We start from the raw sequence: 17,132 nt of genomic DNA on the forward strand, positions 1-17,132 counted from the left end.
ATACATACATGTATATATATACTGTTCTGTTTTTTCAGAAATGACTGTCTTCATTCTTTCCAACAGATCGTGCTTGACATCATCTGTCATATTTATAGAGCAACATTATTGGGGGTTTTATGTCATATCTGTGCCAGTGAATTGGATAGACTTATTTTTGGGGAGAAAAAAAAATGACCATGGCGTCAAATACAATTTATGGTCCATTGCCAACGTGCCAAAGGGTGAAGTGAAAACTGTAGCCAGAAATGAACATTGTTGTTGTTGATAGGAACAAAACAGGAAATAATCAAATCATACTAGGTTGGTCAGTATAAATTACGGAATTAAGATGGATGAACAGATAGCACCAATCTGGGTTTTATTTATTGGTCAGCAAATGTCTCCCAGAGTGTCAGAAAAATTTTTGGCTGCGCACGATTAGGCTTTAGGCGTAGGTTCCAATTAATATGTGTAGTGGAAAAACAGGCACCGTGACCGTGGGGTGCTTTGGGGGGTTTCTCAACTAAGAAAAAAAAGTAAAGAGCTGAGGAAAATATAAAACAGGGCCAACTACATAGCCATCCAGGATGATATCTTGCTCGGGGCCTCTGACTGGGTGGACAGTTTACTGTCACAACAATTACCAAAAACACACAACTGAAATGTCCCTCTTTTGCTGATGCTTGTGGATGGTGGAGCTTGACACATTGCTGTTGTTAAAGACTGGTGAGCACATCTGCCTCACAGTTCTGGGGACCGGGGTTCAAACCCCGGCCCCGTCTGTGTGGAGTTTCCATATTCTCCCCCGTGCCTGTGTGGGTTTTCTCTGGGTACATCCCAAAAACAGGTATGGTCGGTTAATTGGAGACTGTAAATTGTCTGTAGATATGAATGTGAGTGCGCACGGTTGTTCGTTTATCTGTGCCTTGCGACTGGTTGGCAACCAGTTCAGGGTGTACCTCGCCTCCTGCCCGCAGTTAGTTGGGATAGGCTCCAGCATACCCGCGATCATAGTGAGGCTAAGCGGTGTAGAAAATGGATGGATGGATATATATGTACTGTATGTATGTATACCGATTAAAACACTACAGTGCATCGTAATTACATTTTTAAAAATGCAGCTGAACGTTTTTTGATCGAAGGAGACAAAATGTACCATTTAAAGACTATACTATATAGCAAAAATAAATATGTTGTCCAAATTTGACACACCACGGAGGAAAGTTCTTAACAAACCCTGCCAAATTTGAATTATGGAAAAAATATATGTAAAATGGGGATTAAAAATAGTGACAAATCAAGCTATAGTCGCCGCTCTCAGATGTGGCCATGTCTGCTGAATTCGCTCAAACTATGCCCCGCTGAACTGTTAAATGTCAATTAAATACCACTACTGTGGAAAGCCGTGTATACATACACTATGAAAATGCTGGTAGCTCACACGATAATGTTATAAAATCTCAGGCTCACCTTCAAAATTGAATAGTTACTGTGGATTATATAATAAAATAAGCACACAAGCTAACAGTCATTGGTGGGGACATAAAACTACTGTAATAAATGAATGTTTAATTGACACTTATTAGCAGAGGTGAGGATTCGAGTCATGAATTTGATGACTTTAGACTTGACAATATGTTGAAAGACTTGCAACTGGACTTGGACTAGAACAGCAACGAGTCATGACTTCACTTAGACTTGAACCCATTGACTTGAAAAGATTTACTACTTTGAATAAAGCACGGAGAAACCTATGTTTTGCAGCTTTCTCTTTATATAACTTTGTGTGTAAGTTACTGGTTTGCTACTGGAAAACTAATAACATAATACTGGAATATGGAATGATCACTTATTAGGTCAAGGTACCCCACATCATTTCTGCTAAGATGTACTTTGTATTTCTAAACAGTTAACCAGTTACACCTTGTGGGACACATGCTAATAGAGGAATTCACAAAGCTGTCATTCTTTCACACACTACGTAATGTAATGGTTAAAAACACACACACACACACACACAAAAACAGTACAAAATCAAAAATATATGTGAGAGATAAATAAGGTATACATTACAAGAACCAGTGTTAACATACACAGAAACAACAACGACATTTAACGTAACAATAAGGGCGTGAATTATTGCTAAAAAAATAAAAATAAAAATCCACATTGCATTGTTGGAATCGCGCGGCTCGACGACACGTATGCTTGTTTTCGTTAGCAGCTAGCTTTGTGAGTGATCGCGCAAACAATTACACGGCGGGCCAGCTGTGCACTGTCTGGGCTTCCTGTTCATTGCAGTCTGGTTTAGTCAGTGTAGTGTTCTCATGAATCAGTTATGTACTATTTCTTTTTCTTTATTCACTTTATTTACCAATCGATCAGCACACAGCTAGCATCGATTCGACATGAAACTACATTCTTCTTTTCTTCGCCTCTTCTTGACATAATAATTTTCATAGTCCCCCCTAGTGTTCCGACTGAGATACCACAGTTGGATAAAATTGTCCCTTTATAACAAGACGACAAACTTGCGTTCCTCTTTTTGAAAATGAATGCCTGAACCCCAGTCCTCAGAACTTTGAGGCAGACGCTCTAACCAGTCGGTCCCTGTGCCGCGTTTCAATGCACTTGTTTATCAAATTTGTTTTGATGAATGAATATGGCCTTTAAAATATATTAAATATATGAATGTGGTATGTAATATATACTGTACATATTAAATAAATATAAATATATATATTAAAATATATTTTATTTTGTTGGTAAAATCACTCGAAAGCACTCGAAACTCAAAGTGTAGGACTTGTGACTTGATTCGGGACTTGCATGTCTCCACTTGAGACTTGACTTGGGACTTGAGGGCAAAGACTTGAGATTTACAAAGCAATGATTTAGTCCCACCTCTGTTTAACAGTTTATACACAACAGAAACTATAACAGTAAGGGATGGTGAGTATGTAGGAGCTGGTGTTCATGCCGCGCTTAGAACACAGAAACGGTACACCTTCCACCGTGACAGAATTGGAGACATGTTCCCGGCGAGATCCTAGGTGGATGCATTGGGGACTAAATTATGATCAGCAAAAAGCGTCAGGCATCAGAACCCGAGGAGCTGCATGGATTAACAGGCCAGCACCACGACCGAAGCTGATGTCAGTAAAGGGCACAATGCTGGATGTGGATGTCGGCCATGACATATAAATGGGAGGAAATGTAGCTAGATCAACCACTGCGTGGCAGATGTAAAAGAGTCGAAGGTGGAGCATGATAGCCACAGCACAGCACCAAGTCGTCCACCTGGGCCATCAGGATGGAAGCTGATGAGAGGTATCTGGCTAGTTGTAGGAGCTAGCTAGCGATCTGGCATGAAAAAGGGGTGCCAGTCCTAGCCAGCTAGAGCCTACTGCACCAAGACAGGTAAGTCTGCACAGGTTGCACCTTCAGCCATGGTAATGTAATCAACATAATGTGACTGCATACATTTTGTAATGTAATTGGTGTTTTTAGGCAACGAAAAAAGTGCAAAACAATTTAGTACTGTACTGTTGTTTTTAGGCCATGAAAAAAGTGCTTCAATTTAACGGACAATCGGATTTGATTGACAACCCCTCTCCCCAATAAGGCCGTTAAATCGAGGTTTCACTGTATTCAAAGCTGCCTGACCCTGTGTGAAAAAGCAATGAACCTAAACCTAGTAATAAACCTAAAAAGTGGTTGGGCCACCCACAGCAGCAACAACCGAAATCAAGCATTTTCTATAACTGCCAGTAAGTCTTTCACATCTCGTGGAGATATGTTAGCCCACACTTCTTTGCAGAATTTTTAAAAATCAGCAACACTAGAGGGTTTTCGAGCATGAATTGCCTTTTTAAGGTCATGGCACAGCATTTCAATCAGATTCAGGTCTGGACCTTGACTGAGCCACTCCAAGACTTTCATTTTGTTTTTTTAAGTAATTCACAAGTTGACTTCTTGGTGTGTTTTGAATCATTGCCCTGCTGCAGAACCCAAGGGCACTTTAGCTTGAGGTCACAAACTGATGGCCGAACATTTGTCCTTGAGAATTTTACAGTAAAGAGCAGAATTCATGGTTCCATCAATCACAGGAAGTCGTCCAGGTCCTAAAATAGGTCCTGAAGTAGCTAAGCAGCCCTAGACCATTTCTTTCTTTTTTCTGAAATGCTTTGTTACATTTACGCCAGATGTAATGAGACACACAACTTCCAAAAAGTTCAACTTTCATGTCATCAGTCCACAGAATATTCTCAGAAGTCTTGGGAGTCATTGAGTCATTTTTTTTGTTTGTTTTATTACAAAAGTAAGACTAGACTTCATGTTCTTTTTGGTCAGCAGGGGTTTTTACCTTTTAGCTCTGTCATTGATGTTATGTTTGTCCAGTCTCTTTCTTATTGTTGAGTCATGAACACAAATCCTAACTGAAGAAAGGGAGACCTGCAGTTCCTTTGATGTCCTGGATTCCTCTGTGACCCCCTGTGCTCTTGGGGTAAGTTTTGTAGGCCAACCACTCCTGAGAAGGTTCATTCACCACTGTTCTATGTTTTCTTCATTTGAGGATAATGGCTCTCACTGTGGTTCACTGGAATTCTAAAGCTTTAGAAAGAGCATTTTAACCCTTTCCAGACTGATGTAAAATACAGTGAAACCTCGATAAAATTGACTAATTGGGGCAGAGGGTTGTCCATTACAGCGGATTGTCTGATACATTGAAACATTTTTTTCTTTTTTTGTGTGGTCATTTGCACCCATTTTACTCTACAGTACAAAATTATTGTTTTGTACTTTTTTTCATGGCCTAGAAACACCCAGTATCGTACAAAGTTTGAGAGCTTTTGAAAGCTAACCCTTAGCTTAGCTTGAACATTTTAAATTTTACCCAAACTTACCACACTGGTGTGCTTGGTCATGGAGACATTGTTGCCGTACAGCACTCAAAGGTGCGTCGTTTTCATGAGCCGCAAGGAATTAGTGTGCTACCTAGTTCCAAATTCAAACAGGTGAACGGCTTGACAAAAAAAAATGTTAGTGTTCCATAAATAGCATGTTCCAGACTCCAGAGACTTTTGTTTCATATTCCTCTTAGAGTTAACACTCCAACCATACCGCTCGCTTTCTCTGTGCAGCACTCTATGCACAATAGACAACAGATATAACCATCATCACCATGGCCGGGAAATGTGCCACATTCAACATGGCAGCCATGTAGACACAGGAGGCACCTTATGATTGGATCTAGTAATATTGTATATCTGTGAAATGGAAATACGTCTGTCCCATTCTCTGCATGTATTGCGCCACAGAAAACAACAGCGCCCAATTCTGGAACTTACAAACTTTGTCAACGGCAGTATAAGTGACAAATGAAAATGAAAATCTTTGGACACATTGTTCGGTCCCGACGGTCCATTTTATCTGATGTCCTTTGTATCGGGGTCCATTATATCAAGGTTCCACTGTACTTTATTTCTTGTCTGTCCTTGAATTTCTTATGATCATCACATTTTGTTGCAGCTATTTTAGATCTTTTGGCCTATTTCATTCTGTCAAAAAGGTTCTATTTAAGTGATTTCTTTAACAGATTTACAGGTAAGGAGGTGTGGTTGTGGTCAGTGAAAATTAACCCAAAAAGGTAATTAGCCACAGTTAATTCATGATTTAACAAGCGAGTGTGTGGGTGGGCGGGTGGGTGGGTGTATGGATGGGGGGTAGTGGGGCGGGGGTTAGGCCTGTTGCAGAGCTCGGTAGCTTTTAATGTGGTAGGGTTTTTTTTCTTTAATAATACAATCACTATTTAAAAACAGGATTTTATGTTTACATGGGTTATCTTGGTTTGTTTAATATGTACTGTACATTTGTTTGCTGATCTTAAAGGTCAGAGGACAAAGATGTTAAATATTTTCTTGATAACTCCAGAACCCCTTTACAAACCACATCTGCCATTTCAAAGTGATTATATAGCAGATATACAGCAGTTAAATTGATAAATATGATTCAGAATGCACCTTCTGCTTTTTGCATCCTGCGCCTTCCGGTCTTCGTCTCTTTCCGGCGCTGTGACATAACACGAGCCAAATAGCCTGTTCATTCGGCATTGTGTGCTATTGTTCCATGCTGTTGTTCCCGTCCTTGTATATTTGTTGTAGTATGATTTCGTGATTTCACAATGGTTTATTGTGTGGCATTTGGTTGTACAAATGGTTCAGGCAGTGGCAAGAGTGACCAGGGGATAGAGAAAGTCAATGCAAAGGGGAAAAACGTGGTCAGCTATGAGTGCCTAGCAAGCATTCCAAACTCTATGCTGATCACTTCGAACCAGCGTGTTTTGAGAAAGAGCAGAAAGCATTGGATACATGGGTGTGGTTAAGCAGAGGCTGAAACCAGCTGCGGTGCCATTTTTCCTGTGGCCATCGGGGCCTAAACCGCCAGCAAGAGGACTAAATCTCGCAGCCGCCATGGTGCAGCAGTGAAGCGGTGCAGACAAGAGGTGAGGATTTCCTTGTATATACCTTTGACTCTATTATGGTTATTATGCACTGGGCAGTAGGAAAAAAAGACCATGCAGTACTGTCGTCTGTACATTTGCCGATATGACAAGCCAACAGACACAGCAGACTCTCTGTGCGGCGTGTTATAAAGTTACTCGAACATGGGGCACACAATATAAAGGAATACTGCATCCTATGTAAATGTAAATGTAAATGCAGCCCTATGGGGGGCACAAGTCAGTACAAACTGTAGGCCGGTCTCAAGCCCGGACAAAGGCAGAGGGTTGCGTCATGAAGGGCATCCGGCTTAAAACTTTGCCAAACAAACATGAGCGTTCATCCAAAGAATTCCATACCGGATCGGTCGTGGTCCGGGTTAACAACGTCCGCCACCGGCGCCGTCAATGATCAGGGCGCCGTTGGAAATTCAGCTACTGTGGGTCGAAATCAAATAATAAGAAGAGGTGGAAAGCGGGTTCTTCGGCAGAAAGAGAAGAGGAAAGCACAGAGCCTAGAACCGAATGTGCGGACTTTAAATGTGGGGACTATGACAGGAAAATCTCGGGAGTTGGTTGACATGATGATTAGGAGAAAGGTTGATATATTGTGTGTCCAGGAGACCAGGTGGAAAGGCAGTAAGGCTCGAAGTTTAGGGGCAGGGTTGAAATTATTTTACCATGGTGTAGATGGGAAGAGAAATGGAGTCGGGGTTATTTTAAAAGAAGAGTTGGCTAAGAATGTCTTGGAGGTGAAAAGAGTATCAGATCAAGTGATGAGGCTGAAACTTGAAACTGAGGGTATTATGTGTAATGTGATTAGTGGCTATGCCCCACAGGTAGGATGTGACCAAGAGGTGAAAGAGAAATTCTGGAAGGAGCTAGACGAAGTAGTTCTGAGCATCCCAGACAGAGAGAGAGTCGTAATTGGTGCAGATTGTAATGGACATGTTGGTGAAGGTAATAGGGGTGATGAAGAAGTGATGGGTAAATTCGGGATCCAGGAAAGGAACATGGAGGGACAGATGGTGGTAGACTTTGCAACAAGGATGCAAATGGCTGTAGTGAACACTTTTTTCCAGAAGAGGCCCGAACATAAGGTGACCTACAAGAGCGGAGGTAGAAGGCACGCAGGTGGATTACATCTTGTGCAGACGATATAATCTGAAGGAGGTTACCAACTGTAAGGTAGTGGCAGGGGAGAGTGTGGCTAGACAGCATAGGACAGTGGTGTGTAAGATGACTCTGGTGGTGGGGAGGAAGATTAGGAAGACAAAGGCAGAGAAGAGAACCATGTGGTGGAAGCTGAGACAGGACGAGTGTTGTGCAGCTTTTCGGGAAGAGGTGAGAGAGGCTCTCAGTGGACGGGAGGAGCTCCCAGAAGACTGGACCACTGCAGCCAAGGTGATCAGAGAGGCAGGCAGGAGAGTACTTGGTGTATCTTCTGGCAGGAAAGGAGAGGAGACTTGGTGGTGGAACCCCACAGTACAGGAAATCATACAAGGAAAACGGTTAGCTAAGAAGAAGTGTGACACTGAGAGGACCGAGGAGAGGCGAAAGGAATACATTGAGATGTGACACAGGGCAAAGGTAGAGGTGGCAAAGGCCAAACAAGAGGCATATGATGACATGTATGGCAGGTTGGACACTAAAGAAGGAGAAAAGGATCTATACAGGCTGGCCAGACAGAGGGATAGAGATGGGAAGGATGTGCAGCAGGTTAGGGTGATTAAGGATAGAGATGGAACTATATTGACTGGTGCCAGCAGTGTGCTAGCTAGATGGAAAGAATACTTCGAGGAGTTGATGAATGAGGAAAATGAGAGAGAAGGGAGAGTAGAAGAGCCAAGTGTGGTGGACCAGGAAGTGGCAATGATTAGTAAGGGGGAAGTTACAAAGGCATTAAAGAGGATGAAAAATGGAAAGGCAGTTGGTCCTGATGACATTCCTGTGGAGGTATAGAAGCATCTAGGAGAGGTGGCTGTGGAGTTTTTGACCAGCTTGTTCAATAGAATTCTAGTGCATGAGAAGATGCCTGAGGAATGGAGGAAAAGTGTACTGGTCCCCATTTTTAAGAACAAAGGTGATGTGCAGAGCTGTGGGAACTATAGAGGAATAAAGTTGATGAGCCACACAAAGAAGTTATGGGAAAGAGTAGTGGAGGCTAGACTCAGGACAGAAGTGAGTATTTGCGAGCAAAAGTATGGTTTCATGCCTAGAAAGAGTACCACAGATGCATTATTTGCCTTGAGGATGTTGATGGAAAAGTACAGAGGTCAGAAGGAGCTACATTGTGTCTTTGTAGATCTAGAGAAAGTCTATGACAGAGTACCCAGAGAGGAACTGTGGTACTGCATGCGGAAGTCTGGAGTGGCAGAGAAATATGTTAGAATAATACAGGACATGTACGAGGGCAGCAGAACAGCGGTGAGGTGTGCTGTAGGTGTGACAGACGAATTTAAGGTGGAGGTGGGACTGCATCAGGGATCAGTCCTTGAGCCCCTTCCTTTTTGCAGTGGTGATGGATAGGCTGACAGATGAGGTTAGACTGGAATCCCCGTGGACCATGATGTTTGCAGATGACATTGTATCTGCAGTGAAAGCAGGGAGCAGCTGGAGGAACAGTTAGAAAGATGGAGGCATGCACTGGAAAGCAGAGGAATGAAGATTAGCCGAAGTAAGACAGAATATATGTGCCTGAATGAGAGGGGTGGTAGGGGAAGAGTGAGGCTACAGGGAGAAGAGATAGCAAGGGTGTAGGACTTTAAATACTTGGGGTCAACCGTCTAGAGCAATGGTGAGTGTGGTCAGGAAGTGAAGAAACGGGTCCAAGCGGGTTGGAACGGGTGGAGGAAGGTGTCAGGTGTGTTATGTGACAGAAGAGTCTCTGCTAGGATGAAGGGCAAAGTTTATAAAACAGTGGTGAGGCCAGCCATGATGTAGGGATTAGAGACAGTGGCACTGAAGAGACAACAGGAAGCAGAGTTGGAGGTGGCGGAAATGAAGATGTTGAGGTTCGCTCTCGGAGTGACCAGGTTGGATAAAATTAGAAATGAGCTCATCAGAGGGACAGCCAAGGATCGATGTTTTGGAGACAAAGTTAGAGAGAGCAGACTTCGATGGTTTGGACACGTCCAGAGGAGAAATAGTGAGTATATTGGTAGAAGGATGATGAAGATGGAGCTGCCAGGCAAGAGAGCTAGAGAAAGACCAAAGAGAAGGTTGATGGATGTCGTGAGGGAAGACATGAGGGCAGTTGGTGTTCGAGAGGAGGATGCAGGAGATAGGCTTACATGGAAAAGGATGACGCGCTGTGGCGACCCCTTACGGGACAAGCCGAAAGGAAAAGAAGAAGACTGCATCCTATGTAAAAGCTTGTGCCGTGTCACTGAAACATATATGAATATATAATACGTATAGTCGTGCTAAAAAATAATGGCACCCACGGGGTGCCATTATTTCTAGCCATGACTGCATAAAAAGGCATGCTTTGGACATACCATCACATCAACTCAGTGACCACTCTTTTTCTGTTGTACAGCTGCTACTTGGCTGCTCGTCGTAACTGTCAAGTTTCTGACCTCCTGATTGGCTCAAATGTACAATGCAAATATTAATTTTAACTGACCCCATAACATCTGTGTCATGGTTGTTTCCTGCAGTCCCCTTTTTTGGTGCTTGGGTGGCGCTTCGTCCCTCGCCTCCCTCTCTCTCTCTCTCTCTTTCTCACCCTCTCTCCTGCCCCCTCTCTCTCTCCACCAGCAATCAGCACCACATTGGCCACGCACCTGTCCTCTATCAGCACTCATCACTGCCTGCATAAAAGCCTGCCAGATCCGGGAAACCCTCACCAGAGTATCTACATGTTATTGTGGTACACAGGCCGACTCTCGCACTCTCGTACGTAAGTTACTCGACTTCCAAAAATCATACTTACCTCCTTGTGTTCTCCTTTGTCTCCAGTGCTCCTTCCGTGCCTCCCGCCTCGCTGTACGCTCCAGCCACGCCGCCAAGCTATCCCACCTGCTCGCAGCCCCACTTCCTGCACTCTCCTCGTCCCAACTACCCACCATCTCACCTTGGATATCCCTACCTTGAGCCTACCCAAATAAACAATTCTAATTCTACTCCCTCCGCTTCAGTCTGCTTTTGGGTCCAGTCAAAGCTGATACGATTAGTAACATGACAGAATACTCTGGCCATCATGGACCCAGCAACCCCGGAGGCGTTGAAGGAAGCGCTCGCCCATCAGGGCACGCACGTAGGCAGATAGGACAAAGCCCTCTGCAAGATCATGGACTCATTGAATACCCTCACACAGCAAGTATCCCTCCTGCCATTCGAGAGCCACCACAGCAATCATCCCGTGAGTATTTCTCCTGAGCCCGCAGCCTCCGACCAACCCCGCCTCCCGCACAATGAGCCTCACGTTCCTCCTCCCGAACCGTATTCCGGGGACCTAGGTTCATGTAGCCAATTTCAATTGAACTGTTCATAAGTATTTGACCTACAACCGCTTAGTTACCCCACAGACAAATCCAGGATCACATTTATCATTAACCTCCTGTGCGGAAGAGCTGCCAAATGGGCTACTGCGCTTTGGCAACATTCCTCTCCTGTCCTCGCATCATTTAATTCATTCTCGGACGAGCTTAAAAAAGTTTTACATCAACCCGTCAAGGGTAGGGAAGCCACTCGCCGCCTTTTAGCCCTCACCCAAGGTTCAAGTTCTGTGGCGTCATACTCCATAGATTTCAGAATACTTGCGAATGAATGTGGTTGGGACGACGCCGCTTTACGAGGGATTTAAAAAAAAAAAAAGGATGATCAGAACAGCTAAATGATGAGCTTGCAGCCAGAGACGAACCCACCTCTTTCAAGGAATTAATTTCAGGAGGCATAAAAAACATTGAGAAAATTGGCCATAAAATTGGAGAATCGTCTTCGTGAGAGGGCTAGAGAGCGAGGAATTAGAACGTGCAGTATAACACCATTCGTGGGCCCAGCGCCTCCAGCCACTCCACCGCACACTGAACCCCCTGCTGCCTCACTTTCACCCTCCACTGGATTGGAGGAGCCCATGCAATTTGGCAAAACCCGTTGAGACCCCCTGGAACATCAGCGCCGCTTTACTCAGCGATGCATTTATTGTGGACAGCCAGGTCACTTCATTGGTCACTTCATTGCCACCTGCACCCTCAAACCACCGCTCAAACCAAAAGACCGGGATCACCACAACCTGAGAGCGTCGTGGTGAGCCAAACCAACACCTCTCCCAGCTCTCCCTCCCGGATGACCGTGACTTCGTGTATTCTTGGTCCCGCTCGCAACACCCTTCTTACAACCCTCATTGACTCCGGCGCTGATGACAATTTTATTCATAAGGGGTTAGCGTGACAGCTTCAGCTTCCCCTCATGCGCCTCCCATTTCCAAAGAAGGTTACTGCCTTGGAGGGGCGTCTCATCTCCCTTGTCACCCACAAAACCTGTTCGTCATTCCCTCCCCGGAGACTCCGTTAGTCCTTGCTATCCCCTGGCTCCAGAAACAAAACCCTGACATCGATTGGACTCATATGTCCATCACTGGTTAGAGTCCATCCTGCCACTCCCACTGTCTTCTCTCACCCGTCCCGACCTCCAACAACCCTCAGCCACCAGTAATCCCTATCGCTCTCTCCCGGGTACTGCAAGAATATCACGACCTCTCCGTAATGGCCCCCCCACCCCACACCCACCCCCACCGCCTCTAAGACTGCGCCATTGACCTCTTGCCTGGTGCTCCTCTCCCTTCAAGCCGCCTATTTAACCTGTCCCGTCCTGAAAAGGAAGCTATGGAGAGTTGCATCTGTGACCCCCTTGACACATCCGACCCGTCTCTTACCCACTAGGAACTGGATTCTTCATCCAAGGTGAGATGGAGGGTTAGTCGATATACAGTCTGACCTTTAAGTATTAAAGTGGGGGAACTATGCAAAAATATAATAATTTGAGAGGGGGGAAATACTTTTTCACGGCACTGTAGTTGTCAGTCTTTGCATGTTTTCAGGAATTATCATCAAACATTTATAGGTATAATGTATAATAAAAAGCTGGGATAGGGTCATGTTTACCACTGTGTTACTTCACTTCAACAAACGTTTTGGAACTGAGGACACTAAATGTTGAAGCTTTGTAGGTGGAATTCTTTCCCATTCTTGGTTGATGTACAGCTTCAGCTGTTCAACAGTGCGGGGTCTCCGTTGTCGCATTTTATGCTTCATAATGCGCCACACATTTTCAATGGGAGACAGCTCTGGACTGCAGGCAGGCCAGTCTAGTACCCGCACTCTTTCACTGCAAAGCCACGCTGTTGTAACACAGTGCAGAATGTGGTTTGGCATTGTCCTGCTAAAATAAGCAGGGGCGTCCATGAAAAACACGTTGTTTGGATGGCAGCATCTTTCTTCCAAACCTGGATGTACCTTTCAGCATTAATGGTGCCTTCACAGATGTGTAAGTTACCCATGCTATTGGCACTAACACAGCCCCATACCATCACAGATGCTGGCTTTTGAACTTTGCGTCCATAACAGTCCAGATGGTTCTTTTCCTCTTTGGCTTGGAGGACACGGCGTCCACAATTTCCAAAAACAATTTGAAATGTGGACTCGTCGGACCACAGAACACTTTTCCACTTTGCATCAGTCCATCTTAGATGAGCTCAGGCCAGCGAATGCGGCGGCGTTTCTGGGTGTTGTTGATAAATGGTTTTTGCTTTGCGTAGTAGAGTTTCAAGTTGCACTTACGGCTGTAGCACCAAACTGTATTTACTGACATTGGATTTCTGAAGTGTTCCTGAGCCCATGTGGTGATATCCTTTACACATTGATGTTGGTTTTTGATGCAGTACCGCCTGAGGGATCAAAGGTCACGGGCATTCAATGTTGATTTTCGGCCTTACCGCTTACACGCAGCAATTTCTTCAGATTCTCTGAACCTTTTGATGATATTATGGACCATAGATGATGAAATCCCTACATTCCTTGCAATTCTAAGTTGAGGAACCATCCATCCATCCATCCATCCATTGTCTTCCGCTTATCCGAGGCCGCGTCGCGGCAGGCAGCAGCCTCAGCAGGATAGCCCAGACTTCCCTCTCCCCAGCCACTTCCTCTAGCAATTCCGAGGGGATCCCGAGGCGTTCCCAGGCAAGCCGAGAGACGTAGTCTCTCCATCGTATCCTGGGTCGTCCCCGGGGTCTCCTCCCGGTGGGACGTGCCCGGAACACCTCACCAGGGAGGCGTCCAGGAGGCATCCTAAACAGATGCCTGAGCCACCTCATCTGGCTCCTCTCAATGCAGAGGAGCAGCGGCTCTACTCTGAGCACCTCCCGCATGACCGAGCTTGTCACTCTAAGGGAGAGCAAGGACACCCTGCGGAGGAAACCCATTTTGGCCGCTTGTAGCCGGGATCTTATTCTTTCGGTCACGACCCACAGCGCGTGACCATAGGTGAGGGTAGGAACGTAGATCGACCGGTAAATCGAGACCTTCGCCTTTCGTCTTAACTCCTTCTTCACCACGACGGATCGATACAAAGTCCGCATCACTGCAGACGCTGCACCGATACGCCTGTCGATCTCACGTTCCATTCTTCATTCACCCGTGATCAAGACCACAAGAAATTTTAACTCCTCCACTTGGGGAAGGATCTCATCCCCGACCTGGAGCGGGCACTCCACCCTTTTCCGACTAAGGACCATGGTCTCAGATTTAGAGGTGCTGATTCTCATCCCAGCCGCTTCACACTGGGTTGCGAACCGCTCCAGTGAGAGTTGGAGATCACGGCCTGATGAAGCCAACAGAACCACATCATGAGCAAAAAGCATAGATGCAATACTGAGGCCACCAATCCGGACCCCCTCTACACCTCAGCTGCGCCTAGAAATTATTTCATACAAGTTATGAACAGAATCGGTGACAAAGGGCAGCCCTGGCGGAGTCCAACCATCACTGGAAACGAGTCCGACTGATTGCCGGCAATGCGGACCAAACTCTGACAACGGTCGTATAGGGACCGAACAGCCCGTATCAGGTGGTTTGGTACCCCATACTCCAGAAGCACGCCCCACCGGACTCCACGAGGGACACAGTCGAACGCCTTCTCCAAGTCCACAAAACACATGTAGACTGGTTGGGCGAACTCCCATGCACCCTCAAGGAACCTGCCAAGGGTGAAGAGCTGGTCCACTGTTCCACGGCCAGGAAACCACACTGCTCCTCCTGAATCTGAAATTCGACTTCCCGACAAACCCTCCTCTCCAGCACCCCTGAATAGACCTTCCCAGGGAGGCTGAGGAGTGTGATCCCCCTGTAGTTGGAACACACCCTCCGGTCCCCCTTCTTAAAAAGGGGGACCACCACCCCAGTCTACCAATCCAGAGGCACTTTCGCCGATGTCCACGTGATTTTGCAGAGGCGTGTCAACCAGGAAATCCCCACAACATCCAGAGCCTTGAGGAACTCCGGGCGAATCTCCATCCACCCCTGGGGCCTTGCCACCGAGGAGCATTTTAACCACCTCAGTGACCTCAAACCCAGAGTTAGGAGAGCCCGCCCCAGTTACCCCACACTCTGCTTCCTCATGGGAAGGCGTGTCGGTGGAATTGAGGAGTTCTTCGAAGTACTTTCCCCACTGATTCACGTCTCGAGTCGAGGTCAGCAGCGCCCCATCACCACTATACACAGTGTTGATGGTGCACTGGTTCCCCCTCCTGAGACGCCGGATAGGGAACCAGAATTTCCTCGAAGCTGTCCGGAGGTCGTTCTCCATGGCCTCACCAAACTCCTCCCACGCCCGAGTTTTTGCCTTAACGAACACCAAAGCCGCATTCCGCTTGGCCAGCCGGTACCCATCAACTGCCTTAGGAGTCCCACTGTCCAAAAAGGCCTGATAGGACTCCTTCTTCAGCTTGACGGCATCCCTCACCGTTGGTGTCCACCAACTGGTTCGGGGATTGCCGCCACGACAGGCACCAACTACCTTACGGCCACAACTCCGGTCGGCCGCCTCGGCAATAGAGGCGCGGAACATGATCCACTCGGACTAAATATCCCCCGCCTCCCCCAGGACGTGGGTGAAGTTCTGCCGGAGGTGGGAGTTGAAACTCCTTCTGACAGAGGATTCTGCCAGACGTTCCCAGCAGACCCTCACAATACGTTTGGGCCTGCCACCTCAGACCGGCATCTTCCCCCACCATCGGAGCCAACTCACCACCAGGTGGTGATCAGTTGACAGCTCCGCCCCGCTCTTCACCCGAGTGTCCAAGACATGCGGCCGCAAGTCTGATGACACGACCACAAAGTCGATCATCGAACTGTGACCTAGGGTGTCCTGGTGCCAAGTGCACGTGTGGACACCATTATGCTTGAACATGGTGTTCGTTATGGACAATCCATGGTGAGCACAGAAGTGCAATAACAGAACACCACTCGGGTTCTGATCGGGGGGGGGGGGGGTTCCTCTCAATCACGCCCTTCCAGGTCTCACTGTCATTGCCCACATGAGCATTGAAGTCCCCCAGCAGAAAGATGGAGTCCCCAGTGGGAGCGCTCTCCAGCACCCCCACCAAGGACTCCAAAAACGATGGGTACTCTGAACTGCTGTTTGGTGCATAGGCACGAACAACAGTCAGGACCCGTCCCCCCACCCGAAGGCGGAGGGAGGCTACCCTCTCGTCCACCGGGGTGAACCCCAGGCGCTGAGCTGGGGGGGGGGCAATAAGTATACCCACACCTGCTCGGCGCCTCTCACCGTGGGAAACTCCAGAGTGGAAAAGAGTCCAATCCATCTCAAGAGGACTGGTACCAGAGCCCAAGCCACGTGTGGAGGTGAGCCCGTCTATATCTCGTCTGAACTACTCAACCTCACACATCAGCTCGGGCTCCCTGTCAGAGAGGTGACATTCCACGTCCCGAGAGCCAGCTTCTGTAGCCGGGGATCGGATCGCCAATGTCCCTGCCTTCGGCCACCGCCCAGCTCACATTGCACCCGACCCCTATGGCCCCTCACACAGGTGTTGAGCCCATGGGAAGGGGGACCCACGTTACCCTTTCGGGCTGTGCCCGGCCGGGCCCCATGGGTGCAGGCCCGGCCACCAGGCACTCGCCTTCGAGCCCCAACTCCATGCCTGGCTCCAGAGGGGGGCCTGGTGACCCGCGTCCGGGCAAGGGAAACTTATATCCATGTATTTTGTTTGTCATAGGGTTTTTTGGAGCCGTGCTTTGTCTGGTCCCTCAGCTAGGACCTGTGTGCCATGGGTGACCCTACCAGGGGCGTGAAGCCCCAGATAACTTAGCTCCTATGATCATTGGGACACATAAACCCCTCCACCACAATTAGGTGACGGCTCAAGGAGAGGCGTTGAGGAATATTGTCCTTAAACTGTTCGACTATTTTCTCACGCACTCGTCCCATCTTTGCTTGTGAATGACTGAGCAATTCAGGGGAAGCTCCTTTTATACCCAATCATGGCACACACCTGTTCCCAATTAGCCTGTTCACCTGTGGTATGTTCCAAACAGGTTTTTGATGAGCATTCCACAACTTTCTCAGTCTTTTTTGTCACCTGCCCTAGCTTTTTTTGGAACGTGTTGCAGCCATAAAATTC

The sequence above is a fragment of the Phycodurus eques genome, chromosome 10 (assembly GCF_024500275.1).
Source record: "Phycodurus eques isolate BA_2022a chromosome 10, UOR_Pequ_1.1, whole genome shotgun sequence".
NCBI classification, from domain to species: Eukaryota; Metazoa; Chordata; class Actinopteri; order Syngnathiformes; family Syngnathidae; genus Phycodurus; species Phycodurus eques.